This window comes from Echiichthys vipera, assembly GCF_963691815.1.
Source record: "Echiichthys vipera genome assembly, chromosome: 13".
In the NCBI taxonomy this organism is placed as follows: Eukaryota; Metazoa; Chordata; class Actinopteri; order Perciformes; family Trachinidae; genus Echiichthys; species Echiichthys vipera.
In genome coordinates, this window is record NC_139838.1 from 6,554,880 (window position 1) to 6,561,055 (window position 6,176).

The window sequence follows — 6,176 nt, forward strand, 5'->3', positions numbered from 1 at the left end:
TGTGAATCGTTTCTGGTTTCTTTCCTCCTCTGTGACAGTAAACTGAACATCTTTGAAGACATTTGATAACGTAATCTTTGGTTTCGGGAAACACTGACTTTTCACCATTTTCTGACATTTTAGGGACAACTCATGAAGAAAATAATCAACAAATGAATCAACAGTGAAACTAATCGTTACTTGCGCAACAAGCTGTCAATATAAGAATGATCTGTGGTCCAAACATCTGGCTAAACTGCTTTCTTGTTTCCAACCTGTGTGGTGGCCTGGCTGCTGGTTTCTTGCCCCATCTGACTTTGTTGAATTAATGTTGCCGTGTTCCCAGTTCTCAGCAATGACCTTTGTCCGCACAATGTAATCAAAACCAACAGAAACCTGCCAAAACTGCAAATGTACCTGAGTTGTGATTGTCTGATATTATCCATGAACGCCTCCACGAACAACCTGAGAATGCACTGCACATGTGAAGTCCACATGCCGGGCTGTAACGGTGCTGATGACTGGGCCCTCTACTGTTGATCACACTTATTACCAGTAACACCTGAGGCTGGGATTGATTGCACTGTGTTGTGTTGTAGTGTTGCCTCCGAGCTGTGTTGTTTTTGCACTGTGTGACGTCCTTTTAGGGCTCCAGGAAGATGTTTGCAACAATGCCTGCTCTCTAAACATTTCCTTAGAATTTGGCCACGCTGTGTAGCAGTGTTTTTTTTTTAAAATGTGCTTAGTTTAATGGACTGAACTCCTCACTGGACTCGCATCGCTTATGCACTTATTCTCCTCAGAGGTTTTCTCTGTCTGATTTTATTCACAAACTCCATAATTTTCATTATTGTGACCATCTATGGCTTTATCTCAGTATGATAGATAGTGTGAGCTACTGGGCTGATTGTTCAAGTCAATATATATATAGAAAAACATATAGTTCATGTCAAAATTGGTATGCCTGTATTTTACACTTGTAAAGTAGTGTCATTTTTTAGTTTCTAAACTGAAGAGATGGGCCACTCTGTTTAAGGTGCAAACATGGATTAATTTATGCTCACGTCAACAAAGATCTGTTCAACACTTGTGCATTTCCAATAATTTAAGTTAACAAATGAGAGTATTTGCATACTGACTTTGTAATGTGTTTTAATATCAGATTAAAACAGAAAAAAAGCAAGTGTTTGTTTCATTGTTTCACCACCAGAGAGCGCTGTGTGCTCACTCCACCACGGGCTTGAAACTGGAGATGTGGTGTTGCAGCAGCTGCATTAATAGACGGTGGAAATAGTCTCCGGCTGTAATCTCTGACTTCTCCATGTGTCAGGCTCATTGCGGTGTACGGTGTAATCTGCACTGTCATGGGTGCTGTCTGTGATGGGCAACCTCTCTGGAGGCTGAGCTGTGCTGACAGGGCACCAGAGCTCACTGGTTATTACATTCCCCTCTTCTTGTAGCCCCTAATACTCCCAGACAGCCTGTGTGAGGGGCATGAGGATTTTGGTTATGCAAGCATATAAACAGGCACATACACAAACCAGAGGGCTGAATTGGACACCTAGATGAACCCATTATAGGTGTGTTGAGTGCAAAAGGGGGCCAGGTGGGCTAAGAGGATGAGAGACTGAAACACACGGGTCATTGTGTGGTGAGAAAATGCTGAGTAATGAATGAATTCGGCCGACCATATATTACTCCCTTTTCCCTGATGCTAAACTGATCGCAAGTCACTTTTTATAAATAAAGTTGTTAAATATAGGGAGAAAGTGCCCGCCTGTGAGTGCTTTGGGACGGGGAAGGGGCTCCCAGCAGCACCCTCTGCTCGTTGAGGACACTAACTGCAGAGTGATCGGTGCATCAGAGTCCAAAACAGCACAAAAGTCTCCACTAACACCAGAAACAGGGACAGATTTCTCTCTAGGATGGAGGAGGATTTGGGAAGAAACGTGTTGCCTGTGTTTGTATAATGTGTTTGTAGCCTACATACATGGGCATAGAATAGCGTCTCCCTGTCTCTTCTTCTCCTTGTTGGTGTATTTCTGTGGCAGTTACGGCGCCACATCCAGGCCTGGCATGTGTACTACAGCATTTTTCGCCGGTTTCACTGATTTCGTGTGGACACACAGATATTTCTTGAGCCGAGGCCAAGTAGACGGAAAACTTTTTAAGAACGATGGAGAAAAAAAAAGGTTGTTTTCGGTCGTGTAGACATATTTTTTTTTCCTCTGTCGTTCTTAAAAATCTGGAGACTTCCCAATCCTCCTCTATCCTAGAGAGAAACTTTTTGCCACCTTCTTGGCAACTTTATTTATAAAAAGCTACTAGCGACCAATTGAGGGACAATCTTCCCACTCTAGGACCTGGTTATAAAAGATACCGTTTTCAGACTCCGATAAGGCCGGCTGCGTGTGGATGGTCTACTCTAGACACTGGTGTACTGAAGAGGAGCTGACTGAGATGGATGCAGTGGAGGAGTCCAGATGATGCTGCTATGACATGGAGGTGAATGGGGTGGGGGTGGAGGTGGGTTGTTTGCCAATGCCTGATGCCTGAAATGACAGCTGACACCACATAGACCACTTTTAAACTTTTGTCACAGCTACAGCCTGATTGGCTGAGGACAACAAGGAGATCCCTGATAGGTTAGAGAGAAGTGGTGACCCCGCCCCCCAATTAGCTGACTGTTAATGTCTCTGAAAGAAGCGTGACAGTTTATGGAGGGGGAAGTCTTCCTGTCTGAACTTTCAATAAGCTACATTTCAAAGATAAGTTATAGCCATAAACTGTGCATCCTTTAAATAATGTATGGTATGATCCCTGTGTATCATACCAGCTAGATCATTACTGAAAATGTCCTGGAAAATGATCTCTAGGAAAGAGTGAGAACCCTGATTTTCAACACCGTTAAAAATGGGGACATCTCCAGAAACAGGAACTGTCCCTGGAAAACAGAGACACCTGGTCCCCCCTTATTTCCTCACATGTTTAAAGACGAGACAAAGAAAACAGGACGGCAGAAGCATCTGTTACATGTCAGAGATGTCTCAAAGCCTCCTGAGGGGTTGAAAGGCTGTTAATAAGAGAGGCCAACGCGGCTGACATTTTGTCAGTATCACCAGGATTAGCTGAGAATAGATGCACGAGCGTGACATCTTGTAGTCGGTGTATCGTACAGGAAGGACTGCTCGGAGCTCTATCTATAGCATCGCAGGAGGAAAACAGGCTCATAAACAAACGCCGTCATCATTCTCCAGCGGATTAAATGCACGCTTGACATAAAAATGAAGTAACACATAGTGACAAGTATCGGTTTTAGCTGGGTGTAAATGATGTTCTTTAAAAGAGTTTCAGGATCATTTACATAAGTCTGCATATTATTGTGTACATAACATATCCTGCTAATGAACTGGGATTGTTAAAGCCATCATCGTGAAGCTTTACCTACTGGGGCTGTCACCTTTGCAAAAAAAGTAAAGTTGAAATAAATTCAAACTAACATGTAATTTGTTTGAATGAACTCGAACACGGCCCACATCCATGCGTCGTGTATTGAGAACACAGCGAGCGCCAACTGTCTCATAAGCATGTGTGGCCACCAGCTGTGGTCAGGGAGAGTTTGGTGCCCCTCGGTATAGTCTATATTCCCTGTGCGGTGTCATACAAATGCATTATGTATCTTGAGTGGGCAGTCTGAGAAGGTTGTGCAATTGACGTCACTCCACTTGCTCCTTAGACAAGTTGTGGTTGTAGAGTGAGGCAGCTTCTTATCAAGAAGTATCCAAACAGCCTTATCTTTATTGGTCATTTTGGCCTCTACGCATGTGTAGAACCTTAAATCAGAATCAGAAATACTTGAATCATCCCCGGGGGGAAATTATATCCTCCACACTGTCTCTCAGATGCTTTGCTACAGGGTTTTAATATTTATTAGATTTATTTTCTGATAACTGTTGCTCTTATACCCTTCTCCCGCCAAAATTAGCACGCATATGCAGGTGTTTTAAACGCGGGAAAAGCAGCTAAAATAGGTGATAGACTCCTTTCCCATCGCCAGTGGACAAGTATGCCTTTCTGTCTTGTTTTTCAAGTGTGTCACGTTCAACGCCACAAATGAGCCGGGAAACTGGGTTAGCAAATGGTAGAAAGCATCAGGGAGGCCGGTGATGATGTTAGTAGGGGGTCATCCCTTTGTTCCCTGGGTCCTATGTTCCCCGGTCGCATAAGCCTCTGCCTTCGTCGATGTAATTCAGCATTTTGTTGGGGTTAGAGGTTACGGTTAGGGCACAATCAGTGCCATGGAATTCGGCACTGATTGTGAAAAAAATAACACACCAGGGAACATAGGATCCTTTCTGTGAACAGGGGGGAACATCGGACCCTTTTTTAAAAAAAAGGGTCGATGTTCCCCGGTCACATACAAAGCGAGGAACATGGGACCTGTTTCAAGAAAAATGGTCACATACAGAACTTCAGTTACAATGTACTTATTTGGTATTTCAAACTTGGTCTTGACTATTTTGGAATGATGTCCAAATGCTGCTTGGGTGTAGACCATACACTGTATATAAAGATGGACAACATGTCTCCAGTTTCCTCCCACGGTACGAAAGTGAAGCCCAAACATCATCAAAGTGATGTCCATACACCCCCGAAACTAACTGCGAGTCGATCCCGGCTGTCAATCATGACGTTTCAAATAACTAATTGAAACCAAATGTGAAAAGCAAACACTTGAACAAACATCAGTGTGACTAAAAAGGACCCACATCTACAGAAACCATCTATGGTAAACATTTATTTGAGGTGTACTTTGACTTTTTAGTTTTGGTCCACTTCGCATCCACTAACAGTGAGGAGGCAGGGTTTATACTGCAGCCAGCCACCAGGGGACGATCCAGATACTTTGGCCTCTGGCTTCACTTTGGAAGCTGTCGTTGTCCATCTTCATAACCGGCTGTTATGTCTGACGTAACACCCGTTCAAAATGCGATTTCCAGGTCGTTGGAATAAAACAGGCACAACGGCCTAACGTGAACAATTACGATCACCTCTTTCGTCTGTTGGACATCTTTTTCATCCATACGAAAGAGGTAAAATGACAATTACGTTGTTTAAAAAACTCAGATCTGTTCAAACAACGGGGAACACGGCACTGCTGCGTTGTAAAAATAAGAGGCTCGGACCGGCTTGGACCCGGAAATCATATTTTGAAAGGGCGTTACGTTACGACTTCACAGCCGAATACAGTCTACGGTGGAGACTGGGTGTGACTTTCTTTCAAAATTCTCTTTCAAATTAACACATCATAGGCTATGTGTAATTCAAACAGGATAAAAATCCTCTCCCTATTCATACCTTCTATCATACAATTTTTTTCTGAAATAAGGTCCCGTGGTGGTTGTCCGGAAGGGAGAGGGACAATCTGTCTCTTTAGCTGCTAAATGCTCCACTGTGCTCACCAGCTAGTTGCTAACTCTGTCTGTTTGACATTTGGAGCCGAGCAGGGGAGTATTTGGTCCATTAGAGCTTTTTTTGATAAAGAGCTGCCTGCTGCGTCTGGAACCGGGGCTGATGAGAGTGTAGCACCGATACAATGAGCAATTTGATAAACGAGTTGAGTTAAGTGCAGAGCTAGGTAATTGTCAAAGGGCTCAGGGTTATGAGTGGCACCTTTCACATTAAAAGGTAATAATTTGATCTGTTAATCAAGACAAAAGAGTCAATGCTAGTGGCTCTGCGAAGCAATCATCGGCACAGCTGTACTTTGAGCTAAATGCTAACGTACACATGACAGGACGCCAATGATGATAGAACTTGAATATCATTGGTTTGGACTAAAACACCTTGGGCTCTGGGAACTGAAAAATAATCAAATAAAGAAGGAAAATAATTATTAGGGGCCCTAATTTAATCCATGAAACAATAACTGTGGCTTGTGACTCGGGCTTCTTCTTGTTTTTTAATATAGTGAATGAGCATCTCTTTAAAGCAAACTAGGCAGGATTTAAACCTTTCTTAACAGGCTCAAGTGCAACTTATAGAGAAGCAGTGATGGCTGGAACTGCTTCCATCTCCACCTCTACTTTTATTCCCTGTATCCCTAGAATACGGTTTACTGATGTAACTTTGCACAATATCTGGGTAAACATGTAGACAGCAGTTTCTCACTGCCTCTGTGGGGTTTGCCAGATCCC